The 18658-nt window shown below is 36.9% G+C and overlaps 1 protein-coding gene across 13 annotated transcripts in view; it reads right to left on the bottom strand.

The window, feature by feature from the left end:
* Nucleotides 1-18658, bottom strand: part of BBS9 (Bardet-Biedl syndrome 9) — a 453760-nt gene that overhangs the window by 101248 nt on the left and 333854 nt on the right. The gene's annotated exons all lie outside the window — the stretch shown is intronic.

The raw sequence follows: 18658 nt of genomic DNA, 5'->3' as shown, positions 1-18658 counted from the left end.
GTGAATGTGGCATTTTCCCAATAAAGTGAAATCGTTTTCTCTTTCTATGAATCTTCTTTTAAAACATTTTTAAAGGCCATTTCTCTCGAACACCTGTGGTTTATATTTATTTTTGCTTTCTTAGATAAAATACATAGTTATACCACTACTATCTGGCAGTACTTAGGCAAGACATTTATAAGGCTGCATGCAACCATATAAGCCATAGCTCAGACCACATGGAAACAGTACAAAAGGCAATGAGTGGAGCTTCCTGGTTTCACATGGAATGAAACAGACCATAGGTTGTTGGGACATTACAATTGGAAGTGGCCTTGCTGAAGGTATGTGGTGCCTGATTTCTTCTGTGCTATAAACTCCTCTAGGCCAAAGACATTTAATGTACGTTTATTATAGTGAAGTAAATTAAAAACCCTGATAACTCAGCAGCACAAGGTGTCTATTAAGATAGTAATTTATAGGAGCACTACCTGGGCAATGGAAATCCATTCCTACAATCCAGTGAATAAGACTAAGGCCTACCATTTTTAAAAAGTTTCTATAAGCTATGTTATTTATTTAGGTCTACCATAGATAGTAAGTAACTAGTTTCTAAATTCATACTTTCCACAAGTATTACATTACAATGAATTAGTAAATTCAAGTCTTTACCATTAAGTTATGTCATGAATGTTATAAAGCCTGTAATTTAGCTTTGAAATAAATCATCCTAGACAAGATCATATGATGTAATAGGCAGATAAGTCAGTTTAAGCTACACTCCATAGCAGTATCTCAACGTCCTCATTAATGACATTTGGATCCAAATCTTTGTTGTGGGAACTTTCCCTGCATTGTTGAAAGTCTAGCAGCACTCTGAACTGTATAAACTATATGTGGATGTATAAACACACCCTCCCTCAGCTATGGCAACCAAAAATGCCTTGAGACACTGTCAAATATCTCCTTAGGGGAAAAATCACCCTAATGGAGAAACACTGCTCTAGAGTCTGAGTTTGTGCTCAAAACAGTTATCCATCTATAATTGCAAGCAAAGCTCACATGTCAGAAGGGGCTACACTAGCACTTGGGCTATTGGTGTCTCCAGCAATACCAAAGACTTTGTAATTACTATAATGAATTTCAGAAATAGGTTTTGATTGGGGAGATCAAAGGTTTGAAAATCAGCATTATGGGTGTTAGAAAGAGATTCACTGTATCAAACAGTATTGAAATTGTTTGCTATTAACAGTATCAAAATACATGAACTGGCTGAATATTTTTGTACTCATACTCTCCTTTGAAAAGTGTGTAAGAAGCCAGGAAGGCACTGAGGGGATATAGTCCAAGGCTTGAGTCTAAATGATCCTGTGTCTTGCCTTTGGGACAGATTTCTAGCTATCTGATGCCCATTATGAGGGTAAGTGTATTCTGTCTTGAATTATTGTCTTACCTTTCTAGAAAGGTTGTATTCTAGTGCCTAAAAGATGGAGTTTGAGACTTCACCCAGCCTACAGTAGGCTGTATGAATTGTTCCATACTTATATATGTTTATATAAAAATTTTTTAAGTTTATTTATTTTGAGAGAGAAAGAGCATGAGTGGGGTAGGGGCAGAGGGAGACAGGGAAAGACAATCGCAAGCACTCAGTGCTCTCTCAGCACAGAGCCTGATGTGGGGCTTGAGCTCACAAACTGTGATATCATGACCTGAGCTAAAATCAAGAGTCGGATATTTAACCGACTGAGCCACCCATGTGCCCCATAAACGTTTATTTAATAAATGTCTTTGTGTATGGCAAAATTTGACCAAAGACTTACTTCCATTATAGCCAAGGAGAATGGTTACAGGAAAACAGTTCATTCTTATCCCCTTCAAGCTTTTTGATGTGTATCATTACTTATGAAAAGAATTTAAGATTGCACATGACCAAATTGGCAAAAGTAACGTGCAATGTCAAGTCAATGCTAAGTGATGGGGATAAATGTGATTTAAGAGCTGCCTGCAAAGAACCAACAACAAGGAAAACAAATATATTAATAAAAACAACAACTGCTGCTTACTGTGTGTCCACTAAGTGCCAGGCACAGTCCTGAGAAATCAATGTTTATTATTCCTAAAACTTTCAACAACAATTTAGATAATTACTATTTTTGACTTATGAAGAAAACAAGGTTCAGAGAAGTTAAGCAACTTGTTCAAAATCACACAGCAGTGCCCAAATTCAAACCAGGTCTATCTAAAACCTCCAAGGCCCAAGTATTTCCAACCTGCCATACTGTATCTTTAGATAAGCACACACACACACACACACACATACACACACACACGCTAGATGATAAGTGTTATACAAGACTGTTGGGTTGAGTTAATACAAGAAAAATCTATAAACAAGCCGTCACCACCAACCTGACTTCTTGAGGATGAAGGCCCACAGACTCTTTTGTCCTTATCTTTAAGTTTTTGTTTTTTTTTTTTAATTTTAAGAGAGGGAGTATGCAAGCACAGGAGTGGTGGAGAGAGAGTGAGAGGGAGAGAATCTCAAGCAGGCCCCAGGCTGTCAGTGCAGAGCCTGATGTGGGGTTCAAACTCACAAACCCGTGAATCATGACCTGAGCCGAAACCAAGAGTCAGATGCTTAAATGGACTGAGCCACCCAGGTGCACCCCATTCGTCCTTCTTTTAAATAAATCCACATTTGACTAGTTGAATGTCTTTGGTTCAGAAAAGCACATACAATCCTGAACATCACTCCTATTGTCTTCCATCTATCTCTGTTACCTGACTGGCCCTGTAGTCATTTGGGTTTACAACCCCTGCAATAATCACAAACTCTGCAAACATGAAACAACCACAATAAGTATGGAAGAGCAGAAATCATCTACATCACAAATGATTAAATCTGAATCTGGGCTCTGGTCCTGTCCCACCACTCACTGGAGTCTGATGCTATGAGAGTCTCTTAATCTCTTTAAACTTTAGTTTTCTCCTCCATAAAAGAGAGGTATTTGCTGTGGAGCTCAAATGAGATGCAGCATATGTGTTTGTCATGACACCTAGCACACAATAAAGCACTCAACAGAGCTTAACACTATTACTAATTTAGTTTTTGTAACCTAGCTAAATACCCAGCCAAATTTTTTTATTAAAATAAAACAAAAAACTATTACATTGAATAGCAACCCTTCTCTTTGCCTTTTCATCTCTAGTTTACACAGTCCCATTAATTTCAGCATCTCTTCATGGGACTGTTTTGGCACACAAGTTATATACATTATTTACCAACATGTATAGCATAATTTCCATACCCTACACTCTCAAAGCACCTGTATGTCCCCTTCCATTACATCCATCACATTCAGAATTACTTGTTTGATAATTTTAAGCTATGTGAAGGCAGAAATTGTGTTTTGTCTGTTTTTGTTTTTTTTTTTTTTTTTTTTAAGTAGGCTCCACACCCAGCATGGAGCCCAGTGCCGGGCTTGAACTCAAGACCCTGAGATCAAGACCTGAGCTGAGATCAAGAGTCACACACGTGACTGATGGAGCCAACCAGGCACCCGTGTGTTTTGTGTTACTACTGTGTTCCCGGTACATAGTACAAGGTCTAACACATAGCAGGGATCAACAAATATCTCTCCGAGTGAACAGAAATAAATGCCATCTGTTATGTCTTGGAAAAGTACCATACTGGCTTAACACTACTATCTGAAGTACAGCTAATACCTAGCATAGCAGTTGTGATGCCCAGCAAATAGCATGTTTCCTTAATTCCATAATGCACTTTGCTTGTTAGGTGCCCTCATATGTACACATTCTAATGATTTTCAAATCATAATGTGTCTTATCTCGGTGTTCATTTAATGTGCTAATTTTACTTTTTATCTTCAAAGGTAATAAAATCAATAATGTACCTTAAAATTAACATCTTACAACCTATTAAATATGTTTTTGTTTGGTATTTTGTTTGGAATTATACCTCCCAATGCCAAGGTTCCCAGAGAACCTTGAGGTTCCGGGAATCCAGTTCCCAGAGAATAACTGTTCCAATGGCATTTCCTAGCTGCCCTGTAGGGCACTCTCTCTTCTTCCTTTTTTTCTTTTTAAAGTTTTTCTTTAAATTCCAGTTAGTTAACATACTGTATAATACTGGTTTCAGGTGTACAATATAGAGATTCAACCCTTCCATACAATACCTGGTGCTCATAGAACTGTACTCCTTAATCCCAATCACCTATCTAACCTATCCCCCCACCTACCTCCCTCTGGTAACCATCAGTTGGTTCTTTATGGTTGAGTCATGGTTTCACTCTCTCTCTCTCTCTCTCTCTCTCTCTCTTTCTCTCCCTCCCCTTTTTTCCCTTTGCTCATTTGTTTTGCTTCTCAAATTCCATATATGAGTGAAATCACATGATATTTGTCTTTCTCTGACTTATTTCAGCTTAGCATAATACTTTCTAGCCCCATCCATCCATGTCATTGTAAATGCAAGATTTCATTCCTTTTATTGGTGAATAATATTCTGGTGTGTGTGTGTGTGTGTGTGTGTGTGTGTGTGTGTGTGTGCATGCACGTGTGTGTACATCTTTATTCATTTATCAGCTGACGGACAGTTGGGCCATTTTCATAAAGGCCCCCCCCCAGATCCTCCTCTACATTCTCAGTGGAACCTAGTATAGGCCAAGCATGAGTTCTTTCTTATGATCTCCATAACAAACTTTTTCACTCCAGCTTTCATGAAACTGAAGCCCGTCTGAAAGGTTTAAAAGACTAACTGTCCACAAGCATGCAGCCAGATTCAAACCCAAACCTGTCCGGTTGCAAAGTCTGTGTTCCTCCTGTTGCTGCAGAATGGAGGTAGAAAATTCCCTTCTGCAAATTTTTCACTAGTTTTTAAAAAATTAATTCTGATTTCTTATTATTTCAATGAAAAAAGTCCATTTTGGGAAGGTAATAAAGTACATTTCTTTTCAATAGAGGCTAAGGTTGATTTACCCTAACAAACATTTGTAAGATAGTGACTTTTTTACACTTACCAAAGTAATTTTTAATGACTATTTTCAAAGTGATCTTGAACTACAAAACTAGCCAAAAGGTAGTAAATATCTATGTACATTTCTAATACAGACTAGAATTACATAAAAAGGAAAAGAATCCACAATCGTTTCAGCCCTGGCATTACTATCCTAATTTAAAGTTTCTCTGTGAAAAAATACAAATAAAAACAAAAACAAAACAGGCAGAAAGACAAAAGAAAAAATAAATTTTTGCTTTGAAACAACAAAAAAAAAAAGTCTACAAGCACAAGTAAATGAGGTATATATTAAAATGAGATCTTTTCCTGAAATGTCCAAGTTTGGATTTGATAGGATGAGAGGTCCCTCTGAACCCAGCACCTATCATTTCTTCCTTCTAAGTAGCTGAAATAGACTATATGGGAAGATCGTATCTAACAAGAGAGGTATGAGTTACAAGCCAGTTTTAAAAATAACTCACTTTCTAATTTACTTAAATCAAATAGGTGCCACAGTTTAAATCAGAATCCTCCAATAGAGTCCATTTACCAGAAATCTGAATCCATTTTCAGAGAAGAACTTTTCAAAAAGATTACCATCACAGTAGTAACTGATTCACACAGCGACTTTTTGTTTAAATTCTTGGTATTAATATCCAGAAATGTGATAACGAGCTGAATTTGGATAAAATAACAGGTATCACACCAACCATCCAGAGAAGAGATTTTAAATCTGGGGATAGAATGCCATGTTGGCACCTGAGGCACACATGAGTGATGGGAAAGATTACAGTTTAGCTTGTGAACCCTCAGGAAGCAGTTCTTTGTTTCAGCTCTCCAGAATTTTACCCTGCAGCCATCATTTTAATTCTCCTAAGAGCACCTTAGAAAAGCAGGGTTTAGCAATCCTTAGAAAAAAATATGGTTTGATGATTAAAAAATAATATTATGAAAGATTATACACATTATTAGAAGACTGCTCACCACAAGAGTTCCAGGAGTCAGAAATCCATTCTGGCAGAAGAAAGGGGAAACATAAATGTTGCATGAAAAGAAACTGATATGTGACCCTGGGTGGCTCACCAATTAAGTGGCTGACTTAGCTCAGGTCATGATCTCACAGTTCCTGGGTTCAAGCCCCAAGTCGGGTTCTGTGCTGACAGCTCAGAGCCTGGAGCCTGCTTCGGATTCTGTGTCTCCCTCTCTCTCTGCGCTTCCCCCACTTGCACTCTGTCTCCCTCTCCCTCAAAAATAAACATTAAAAAAAGAAAGAAAGAAACGGATAGGGAGGGCATAGGTATAGTTGGCTGGAGGAAGGAGGAGATTTTGAGGCTGGTAGCAGTAAGTCTCTCCATAAAATGAGATCATAATCAGCTTTATTTTGATTTTCTATTTTCTTGGAAACTTAGTCACAGTTTTATGATCTATGTAGGTGATTTCATGTATAGTTTATAGTCTACCTACCACATCTCTGACACTGACAATTATTTTCCCTGTAATCACCAGGCTGTGATACTGGGACATCAAGTTGAGATGTGATATTAAAAGGGACAGGGGCAAGTGAGAGGAGAGCCCTGAGCCTCTATCTAACCTTTCTCAGGTTGGACATAAGGTGTTTGTTCCCTAATGGTTGAGAAAAACACAATTTATAAAGGACAAAAACCCAGTCACATCAACTGGCCATTCTGGCCAGAGTTACTAGGAAAAGGGAAACCAAAATGTGATCATGGGATGAAAGGGGAAAAGAAATGGCCCAGACCACTTCTTCCAGCAGCAAAAATCTGCATAAAGATTGGCTAGTGTGCTACAAAGAACACAGGCCTTAAACTTAATAATTTGATTCCCAGTTTTGCTGTTTCTCCAAATATTCTTAACTAATATACTCCAAACTGAGACCTATTATTCAACTACTTTATAAGGAAAGAATATAAAATCAGTACCTTATCTAGGAAAAAATAGCATCTAGAACAAATTACTGTTTAAGACATGAGGATACCAATGGATTACAATGAATCTTTGGCATATGTCCTTAAATTTTTTTTTTTTCAACGTTTATTTATTTTTGGGACAGAGAGAGACAGAGCATGAACGGGGGAGGGGCAGAGAGAGAGGGAGACACAGAATCGGAAACAGGCTCCAGGCTCTGAGCCATCAGCCCAGAGCCGGACGCGGGGCTCGAACTCACGGGCCGCGAGATCGTGACCTGGCTGAAGTCGGACGCTTAACCGACTGCGCCACCCAGGCGCCCCTGGCATATGTCCTTAAAGAGTAAAGATTCTCCAGATTATACAGAGGTAGAGGAGACATTTAATAAGATAAAAGGATTTTCAATATAAAACCATTTTATAGAAATAATTTTTGCCTTCTGTAACACTGGTATTGGCTTTCAATTTCCAAAATCAAACATGTCAATGACTTGAGACATGCACATGATGAAGACATGCTCAACTTGTTCACTGGTTAGGACAATGAAGCATGTTTTCTTGGCTGGTAAGAGCACCAGTGAGTATCAGCTCTGGTCTCAAGCAGCTAAGGAGATTTAGAAGGAAAAAAAAAAGCTTCCCTGGAGAATTCAGCTTTCCACCTAACTGGCTACCAGGGTCACCTCTGAACAGGCAACTGCTCTGTTGCAGAAACAGAAGTTAGTTGTTGGGATGAGCACTGGGTATTGTATGGAAACCAGTTTGACAATAAATTATATAGAAAACAAAAAAAGAATACTTAAAAGATTTCTTGATTTGGAGTAAAAAAAAAAACCAACAGAAGTTAGTGAGATTTTTTCAGTGTCTGTAAAAACAACAATGACAACAACAAGACACCTTCTGATTTGGGTTAGGGAAAAGAGCAGGATCTTGGCTTTGTTCCCCAAACCTCACAAATGTGAAACAAACCTACACTTTAAAATCTACACATTTAAAAGTTAGTCAAGGATCTCCTGAATATGTGGAAATATGAAATGATACAGTATTGAAGAAATCTGTTCACTTTAAAGAATAAATCTTAACAGAATCACTTCTATGTTCAGCAACTCCCTAAATACACAAAACCAGAATCTGATTTAAACAAATTTCATTTCTTGATAGCTTTTTCTCAGAAGCACAGGGATGCAGCCATAGAGGAGACACTCTGCTGGCTCCCTAATTTCCAGCACTTCTTTCCCCATGGGTTCTCATTGGGGTTGCTCCTGACCCACACAATCATGAGGAGACCCATGTACAGCCCAATTGAATAATATGCATTTGTTCCCGATTGTGAGCTTAAAAACAAGTTAGCCTAGATAATTCAGATTCAGAGAAAAAACGGCTCCAGGTTCAACTTTGGCAGGGAGTCCTGAGCTAAAAAATTATGTCCCTGAATTTTGGAGAGGACAGAAACCGTTGTGGTTGTTCCCCTACAGAGCTCCCCCATCCCTGAAAGAACACAAAAAAGATAAATTTCCAAAGTTAGGAAATCAGGCTTCAGCTCACCATTGTGTGATCATTAGAATTACACCCAGCTACTCATGAGTCATCAGGCACTGGATTCAATCAATGAATGAATTCATCTTTTTTCCAGTGGCTATCTCCACTGCAGCAAAGAACTGGCAAGAATGAACAATTTGGGTAAAGTGAGCCAGTGACCTTCTTAAGGTTCACACCTAATCAACTATTTGATTTTAGATCTGAATGTACCAACTAATTTGACTGTATCTTCCCACTCTTATCAAGGCTGATTATTAACTGCATCCCACCATGTCCACATTAGAATGTGACCCAGAAGAAAAATTCCTCTCAGTAATAGAGAAGTCAATCTGATATTGAAAATCCAAACAACAGCAGCAAATAAGCAAACAAAAAATTAAAACAAGAAAAAGAAATGTCCACAGTTTCTTTAAGATATTAAGAATCTTTTTTTTAAGTTTACTTATTTTGAGAGACAGAGAGAGACACGGAACATGTGAACACCCAGGAAAGCAGGGGTGGGGCAGATAGAAAGAGAGAGAGAGGGAGAATCCCAAGCAGGCTCTGCACTCTGAGTGCAGAGCCCAGTATGGGGCTCGTACTCAAAACCAAGGGATCATGACCTGAGCCAAAATCAAGAGTCAGATGCTTAACCAACTGAGCCACCAAGGCCCACTTAAAACATTAAGCATCCTTTAAAAATGGCTGTGATTCCATGTTTGTACTGACTAGAGAGAACTCAAATCTGTGGCCCATGTCTGACAATGTAGGAATATTTTATATGTATTTTCATTCAGACTGCTTGAGACATATAGAGAAATCTAATTTGATTTAACCTACTTTTTTTTCCCCCAATATTCCTGGGTACTACTGGGCTGCCTCTTCTAATGAACAAGTGCAACTTCTTGCTAAATTTGATTTAAGTGATTCATCCTGGCTGAGCACAATCAAAACAGTCTCAGTTCAGTTCAAATAGTATCAGTAATATTTAGGTCTCCTTACAAGGCCTTTTTTTCCATATTACCTTAATACTAATGTCAAGTACTTGTTGATCATTTGCTATGTGCCTGATACCATTCCTCAAAAAGATGATTCTTGTATTTAAAAGCTTAAATGTAACACTCTGTAAAAGTTTGAGATCAAACTAACATCTATTAAACCAAGGAAAATATCACACAGGATACTACGTTCAGTGGTAAATTTCAAAATATTTCCTGTAATTGATCTTGATGAGTTTAATAAATGAAGGCTGGAGTTGTTAAAACAGATTCCTTGGAGGTTGAATATCCTAAATTAGTTCTGTTGAAGAAGATTAGAGGTGATTCCAAGCAAGGTCTGTATGCCAGTGAAGGCAAAGACGTAAGACTCTGTTTTTGTGGGCTAATGACATCATGTTTTCATAAAGCAATGAAGAAAGCCATGTGGAAAAAAAGGCAATGCTTCATTTTCTGTCTCCATCTCTCTCTCTCTCTCTGCCCCTCCCCTACTCGCACACTGTCTCTCTCTGTCTCAAATATAAATAAACATTTAAAAAAATTTTAAGGCAAAAGTTATAGAGTAGAAAGTTCTGGAAAATCAATTATGTGAGGACATAACAAATCAAAAAAAGATTTGAGCTTGGTGATTAGAGTGTCCAAGAAGAGTGCCCAGTATTTCCATCTTGGTCGAGGTCGATATTGAAACTAACAACTTCTCTTTATGGAGTACAAAGATTTTTTGTTGAAGGTCAAGAACCAGATTATTTCAAGATAGGCTATCAATTATCAAATATTTCATCTGTGTTTAAGCTATTTCCCAGAAGAAAATAAAGGTATTTATTCTTCATGTAGAATTCATGATTTACTCAAGATACGAGATTAAAATGTAAAACTGTCCCTTTTCTTGATTTCTATCCAGAATCTTGCTTACTAATCCACCTTTAGAATGGAGATAAATAACACAATTTTATCTAAGGGAAATGAATAAATCCCATTCCAGAACAGCCCAGAAACAGAAATGGTAAAGTGTGTATGGCCCAAACAACAAAAGGGTATTATCCTCTGAAAGCCATTGAAGCACTAATGCTTTGAATCCCAACATTTCTGCTGAGGTCTATAGAACCTGGAAAGATAAAGGTTTAATACCATATAATTTCAACTAAACTGGAAATAGTGTGGTTTCTAACATAGTTTCAGCAGACAAATTTAAGGCTGACTAACTCTTAAATTGAAAGAAACATATTCTACAATTAGTAATTAGGAGAGGGAAAAGACCAGTATAATTAGAAGCTCTAAAACCTACTACTAAACATAATGTTATTTCCAGGATATCCCTTTTTGTCTCAATTATACAATTGTGTTTTCTATTTCCAGCTACCCTTCATGGCATCTCACCTATGTTATCAGTTAAACTTAAAAAATAGGCCACCACAGCTTTTGGAAATAGAGCCCCTCTCCTTTTTTTAAAATCTGGATTGAAAAAGAAAAAGAGAGTTACAACCAAAAGACCAATCACAATGGTTTACATGAGTATCAGTGACAGACTTTTTTCTTCCCAACCAAGGCAACATGGTAGTCAACCAACAGGGAAACCCTCTCCTTTCCACTTAGTAAGCACCTCAGCATAACCAGAAATTCCTCTATTTCCCAAACTCTTACTTCCTCAGTCTCTAAAATGAGTATAAACCATACTTGTCCATTTTCTTCAGGAATATATGAGAATTGAGAAGACAGTTGGTTTTTTCAAGACTGTTGAATTCTGAGATAGAAAAATCACAATTTAGCCACCAGCCTCTTGCTTATACTCTAATTTCTGCTTTACTTGAATTCACTCACAGCTACTATTCCAGCTGCCGCTTCATGAATTTACATAATAGCTCAGGATATTGACATTAATAAGCCAATGTTCAAATGAAAAGTGTCCCAATTCACAGGATGCACATCCCTCCCAAGTTTGCTATTAGTGATGCTAACTGCCTCAAAACCTCAACATCGTATTTAACTCACAATCCTTCCTTTATCCACTTAAATATGGAGAAAAACCCCACGTACTTTCAGTTCCACCTTCAAAGTATCTCCCTATATATATTTCCTACTCTCCACTCCTTCTCAAATCACCTCTAATTCACTGAAGCAGACTTCATCTAACCCGAAAAAGAGGAGAAAAGATCACTCAAACTATGATAGAGACAGCACTTATTAATATTTCAGGAAATACCTTTTCAGACAATTCTTTCTGAAACTAGCCACACACATACAGATGTGTATACAAGTTTACATGAATGCAATCATATTTTAGATGATTTGCTTATCTTATGCAACATTATACAATAAATATCACACCACATAATTTAATTCTAAAATATAATTTTATGTACTTGTATTTCCTAACTGATCTGTTCTTACCATCCTTCTGTAAAAAAGAAATACTTGTGGAAGTTATAGGTCTTGCCCATGCTATGAAATAATTTAATCACAATATTCAAAGTCTTTCCAATCTTGCCAGTGTTTATCTTACCTAATCTTAATATGTGCTACTCTCCTATATCAGCCTTTTTATCAAATAAAATTTGGTACACTCATCATTTCCCAAATATCTTATCTCCACTAACATACATTAACTTGCATTCTTCCTTCAGCCTATAAATCCTTCTTAATCTCCTCTTCAACGTGTGCCTTTCCCTCAAGATTAAATACAAGTTTTGCCTTCATGTATACATTCATGACTCATTCACTCACATATATTTACTCTGTATTATGCCCCATTGCGAAAGATTCAGAGTTGAACAACACCTACACCAGCCCTCCCCCTTAGCAATTTAGCCACTAATAATCAAGACAACTACACAGGTAATAACACAAAAAAATGACAGACATTAGGTCAAGATGCATGACAAAGACCTATGGGGTTGCTCTGTGAAACTTTGACAAGGCATCCTAGCCCATGGTGTCTCCTTCCAGAGCAGAATTCCTCTGTCATTTGTTTATTACTATGCTATTCATTTTGAAACTTACTCTATGCTCTCCTACAATGTAATTTACCTTTGGGGTACACGTTCTTCTTCTGCATTTAAACAATTAGGTTCTTTACAAATAAAGAACTTACTGTATCCTTCTTTTGTGCTCCTAGAAATCAGTATAGAGCCTTGCACAAAATAAGCAATAGTGTATTGTTACTGTCACTGCTAACACTAAGAAATAAGAATTTGCCTATGACTAGAAATTACATGCTTCTAATAATTCAGAAGAATTTTTATCATTTATAGCCATTCCTCATATTTCTAAGTTGTTTCTAGAGTTTAGAGTTTAGGTAACTCTCTACCCATGAAAACAATGCTCTGACTCTTCTTCCTTTTAGTCATATGGGGCTAAAAGTCAACAAGCTTGGAACCCAAGGGTCTGACGTTCTTTTTTTTTTAATTTAACTTTTCATTTTTTAAAATTTACATCCAAATTAGTTAGCATATAGTGCAACAATGATTTCAGGAGTAGATTCTTTAGTGCCCCTTACCAGTTTAGCCAATCCCCCTCCCACAACCCCTCCAGTAGCCCTCTGTTTGTTCTCCATATTCATGAGTCTCATGTTTTGTCTCCCTCCTTGTTTTTATATTCTTTATGTTTCCCTTCCCTTATGTTCATCTATTTTGTCTCTTAAAGTCCTCATATGAGTGAAGTCATATGATTTTTGTCTTTCTCTGACTAATTTCACTTAGCATAATACCTCCAGCTCCATCCATGTAGTTGCAAATGGCAAGATTTCATTCTTTTTGACTGCCGAGTAATATACTCCATTGTATATATTTACCACATCTTTATCCATTCATCCATCGATGGACATTGGGCTCTTTCCAAACTTTGCCTATTTTGATACTGCTGCTATAAACATTGGGGTGCATGTGTCCCTTCAAAACAGCACACCTGTATCCCATGGATAAATGCCTGGTAGTAAAACTGCTGGGTCATAGGGTAGTTCTGTTTTTAATTTTTTGAAGAACCTCCATACTGCTTTCCAGAGTGGCTGCACCAGCTTGAATTCCCACCAACAATGCAAAAGAGATCCTCTTTCTATGCATCCTCGCCAACATCTGTTGTTGCCTGAGTTGTTAATGTTAGCCATTCTGACAGGTGTGAGGTGGTATCTCATGGTGGTTTTGATTTATATTTCCCTGATGATGAGTGATGTTGAGCATTTTTTCATGCGTCGGTTGGCCATTTGGATGTCTTCTTTGGAAAAGTGTCTATTCATGTCTTTTGCCCATTTCTTCACTGGGTTATTTGTTTTTTGGGTGTTGACTTTGATAAGTTCTTTATAGATTTTGGATACAAACCCTTTATCTGACATGATGTTTGCAAATATCTTTCCCCATTCTGTTGGTTGCCTTTTAGTTTTGCTGATTGTTTCCTTCGCTGTGCAGAAGCTTTTTATTTTGATGAGGACCCAATACTTCATTTTTGCTTTTGTTTCCCTTGCCTCTGGAGACATGTTGAGTAAGAAGTTGCTGCAGCCAAGATCAAAGAGGATTTTGCCTGCTTTCTCCTTGAGGATTTTGATGGCTTCCTATCTTGCATTTAGGTCTTTCATCCACTTTGAGTTTATTTTTGTGTATGGTGTAAGAAAGTGGTCCTGGTTCATTCTTCTGTATGTTGCTGTCCAGTTTTCCCAGCACTACTTGCTGAAGAGACTGTCTTTGTTCCACTAGAGATTCTTTGCTGCTGTGTCAAAGATTAGTTGGCCATACATTTGTGGGTCCATTTCTGGGTTCTCTATTCTGTGCCATTGATCTGAGTGTCTGTTCTTGAGCCAGTACCATACTGTCTTGATGATTATAGCTTTGTAGTATAGCTTGAAGTCTGGGATTGTGATGCCTCCTGCTTTGGTTTTCTTTTTCAAGATAGCTTTGACTATTCGGGGTCTTTTCTGGTTCCATGCAAATTTTAGGATTATTTGTTCAAGCTCTGTGAAGAATGCTGGTGTTATTTTGATATGGATTGCATTGAATATGTAGACTGCTTTGGGTAGTATTGACATTTTAACAATATTTGTTCTTCCTATTCAGGAGCATGGAATCTTTTTCCATTTTATTGTGTCTTCTTCAATTTCTTTAATACTTTCTATAGTTTTCAGAGTAGAGATTTTTCACCTCTTTGGTTAGATTTATTCCTAGGTATTTTATGGGTTTTTGTGCAACTGTAAATGGGATAGATTCCTTGATTTATCTTTCTGTCGCTTCATTGCTGGTGTACAGGAACGCAACTGATTTCTGTGCATTGATTTTATATCCTGCAACTTTGCTGAATTCATGAATCAATTCTAGCAGTTTTTTGGTGGAGTCTTTTGGGTTTTCAATATAAAATATCATGTCATCTGCAAAGAGTGAAAGTTTGACCTCCTCCTGGCTGATTTGGATGCCTTTTATTTGTGTTGTCTGATTGCAGAGGCAAAGACTTCCAATAATATGTTGAATAACAGTGGCAAGAGTGGACATCCCTGTCTTGTTCCTGACCTTAGGGGGAGAGCTCTCAGTTTTTCCCCATTAAGGATGATATTAGCGTTGGATCATTCATATATGGCTTTTATGATCTCGAGGTATGCTCCTTCTATCCCTACTTTCTGGAGGGTTTTTATCAAGAAAGAATGCTGTATTTTGTCAAATGCTTTCTCTGCATTTATTGAGAGGATCATATGGTTCTTGCCCTTACTTTTATTGATGTTATGAATCATGTTAATTGTTTCGCAGATATTGAACCAGCCCTACATCCCAGGTATAAATCCCATTTGATCGTGGTGAATAATTTTTTTAATGTATTGTTGGAGCCAGTTGGCTAATATCTTGTTGAGGATTTTTTCATCCATGTTCATCAGGGAAATTGGTCTATAGTTCTCCTTTTTAGTGGGGTCTTTGTCTGGTTTCGGAATCAAGTTAATTCTTGCTTCATAGAGTTTGGAAGTTTTCCTTCCACTTCTATTTTTTGGGACAGTTTCAAAAGAATAGGTGTTAACCCTTCCTTAAATGTTTGGTAGAATTCCCCTGGAAAGCCATCTGGCCCTGGACTCTTGTTTTTTGGCAGATTTTTGATTACTAATTCAATTTCCTTACTGGTTATGGGTCTGTTCAAATTCTCTATTTCTTCCTGTTTCAGTTTTGGTAGTGTATATGTGTCTAGGAATTTGTCCATTTCTTCCAGATTGCCCATTTTATTGGCATATAATTTCTCATAATATTATCTTATTATTGTTTTTATTTCTGCTGTGTTGGTTGTGATCTCTCCTCTTTCATTCTTGATTTTATTTGGGTCTTTTTTTTTTTTTTTTTTGATCAAACGGGCTAGTGGTTTAACAATTTTGTTAATTCTTTCAAAAAACCAGCTTCTGGTTTCATTGATCTGTTCTACTGTTTGTTTGTTTGTTTGTTTGTTTGTTTTGGTTTCCATGGCATTAATTTCTGCTCTAATCTTTGTTATTTCCTGTCTTCTGCTGGTTTGGGGTTTTATTTCCTGTTCTTTTTCCAGCTCCTTAAGGTGTAAGGTTAGGTTGTGTATCTGAGATCTTTCTTCCTTCTATAGGAAAGCCTGGATTCCTATATACTTTCCTCTTATGACTGCCTTTGCTGCATCCCAGAGGTTTTGGGTTGTGGTGTTATTTTCATTGACTTCCATACTTTTTAATTTCCTCTTTAACTGCTTGGTTAGCCCATTCATTCTTTAGTAGGATGTTCTTCAGTCTCCCAAGTATTTGTTACCTTTCCAAATGTTTTCTTGTGATTAATTTCGAGTTTCATAGCATTGTGGTCTGAAAATATGCACGGTATCATCTTGATCTTTTTGTACTCACTTAGTTAGGGCTGATTTGTGTCCCAGTATATGGTCTATTCTGGAGAATGTTCCATGTGCACTGGAGAAGAATGTATATTCTGCTGCTTTAGGATGAAATGTTCTGAACATATCTGTTAAGTCCATCTGGTCCAGTGTGTCATTCAAAGCCATTGTATCTTTATTGATTTTTTGATTAGATGATCTGTCCATTGCTGTCAGTGGGGTGTTGAAATCTCCTACTATTATGGTATTGCTATAGATGAGTTTCTTTATGTTTGTGATGAATTGATTTATATATTTGGGTGCTCCCACATCTGGCGCATAAATGTTTACAACCGTTAGGTCTTCATGGTGGATAGACCGCTTGATTATGATATAATGCCCTTCTGCATCCCTTGATACAGTCTTTATCTTAAAGTGTAGATTATCTGATATAAGTATGGCTACTCTGGCTTTCTTTTTTTGACCATTAGCATGATAGATGGTTCTCCATCCCCTCATTTTCAATCTGAAGGTTTCTTTAGGTCTAAAGTGGGTCTCTTGTAAACAGCATATAGATGGATCCTGTGTTCTTATCTATTGTTACCCTATGTCTTTTGATTGGAGTATTAAGTCCATTGACATTTAGAGTGAGTACTGAAAGATGTAAATTTATTGCCATTATGATGCTTGTAGAGTTGAAGTTTCTGGTGGTGTTCTCTGGTCGTTTCTAATCTTTGTTGCTTTTGGTATATATATATTTACATATATATGTGTATGTAAATATATATATATGTATATGTATATATGTATGTATATATGTATACATATATACGTATATATGTATATGTATATATATATATATATGTGTGTATATATATATATATATATTTTTCATCTTTTGTCCCCTCAGAGAATCCCCCTTAAAATTTCTTGCAGGGATGGTTTAGTGGTCATAAGCTCCTTTAATTTTTGTTTGTCTGAGAAACTTTTTATCTCTCCTTCTATTTCGAATGACAGCCTTACTGGATAAAGAATTATTGGCTACATTTTTTTCTGATTCAGCACACTGAATATATCCTGCCACTCCTTTCTGGCCTGCCAAGTTTCTGTGGATACGTCTGCTGCAAACCTGATCTGTCTTTGACATTCTTCAAAAAAGACAGAACTGCTTGCATTGCACAGCCATACCCTGAACCTGGCCTGATTGGTTTACTTGATAATACTGATCTTAGGACTATAAGTTACTAGTAAACGGACAATAAAGCAACATCATCAGTGAAGAATAAATTGTTTGGGGTAAACAAAAACACCATATATAAAGAGCTCCAAAAACACACTAATAACTACGCTACTATTACTGATTTGGAAGAACAAACCATATTGACTATTTTGCAGACATGTCAAGACTGTTTAAATGAAGTTATACAAACAGTAATGAAAGCAAAATATCTGGCTCTAATGAATCATGTTCTAATTTATGTAGAATAAAAACAATAAAACAAACCAAAAAACCCAGGAATCATATCTCAAGTAAAAAAAATTACAAATAAATTGCTAACAAAACTTGTTTGCTTTGATAGTCAAAACACCCTTATTCAAAAACACCACTTGTTTTGAAGTAAAACTACATTAAATGTACTTTTTGGTTTCCCTTTTTAAAAATTAAAATTCTGACTCTTTTTTCAGTTAAGTAATTGTAAGTTTATTGCAACTTGCATCAATTACTATATTCTACATGACAGAATTCTATAGGTCTTCTACGAGAAATGTAAGAATTACTATGACTATGCCAATCCCATAGTCAGAAAACTACAGTGGCTCCCAATTGCTTCCCAAATGAATAAAAAAATTTATAAAAAATGACATGTTTCTAAAAACACTAACTTTTCCTTTAGCATAGAAGTATATCCTGGGCCCAAGAATGGGCTTTGGGGGTCAGAAAGTCCTCTGAAACTGAAAGTAACATTTTGAGTGATTTTATGTATTTTTCTAAAGGAAAGAGCCTAAAGCTTTCACAGTCCCATTGGAGTCTCTGACCTCAAAAAGGTTCACAAGCATAATTTTAATATTCCCCTTTCACCACCTCCATCATACTTAATGGCCCACATCCATTATTATTTCACAGATCTGGAATTTCTAGCAGTCAAGAAAACCTACCTGCTGCCTTGAAGCAAGAGACATATGATTTCCTTCACTTAAAATGCCCTAACCCTCACAAAGCTCTCTTTGAGATTCCCTCTTCTGCCTACCAGGTCTCACTGACCCAATTCACCCTGATGTATCAGAGTTACCAATCTTCAACTGTTGACAGATGGCACAGCTAACTAACTGGTCAAGAACACCAGGCAAGTCCCCTTGAACTGTGGGCAAATGTGTTCACAGAGGTTTTTCTGGATCACATTCCCCAGGCTGTCATGTTACAAGGACTTTCCAAGACAAGTACTGAAATGAAA

Source organism: Leopardus geoffroyi, chromosome A2 (genome assembly GCF_018350155.1).
Source record: "Leopardus geoffroyi isolate Oge1 chromosome A2, O.geoffroyi_Oge1_pat1.0, whole genome shotgun sequence".
Classification (NCBI taxonomy): Eukaryota; Metazoa; Chordata; class Mammalia; order Carnivora; family Felidae; genus Leopardus; species Leopardus geoffroyi.
Note: the sequence above shows the minus strand (reverse complement) of the source record. Positions and strands in the feature narration are given on the sequence as shown.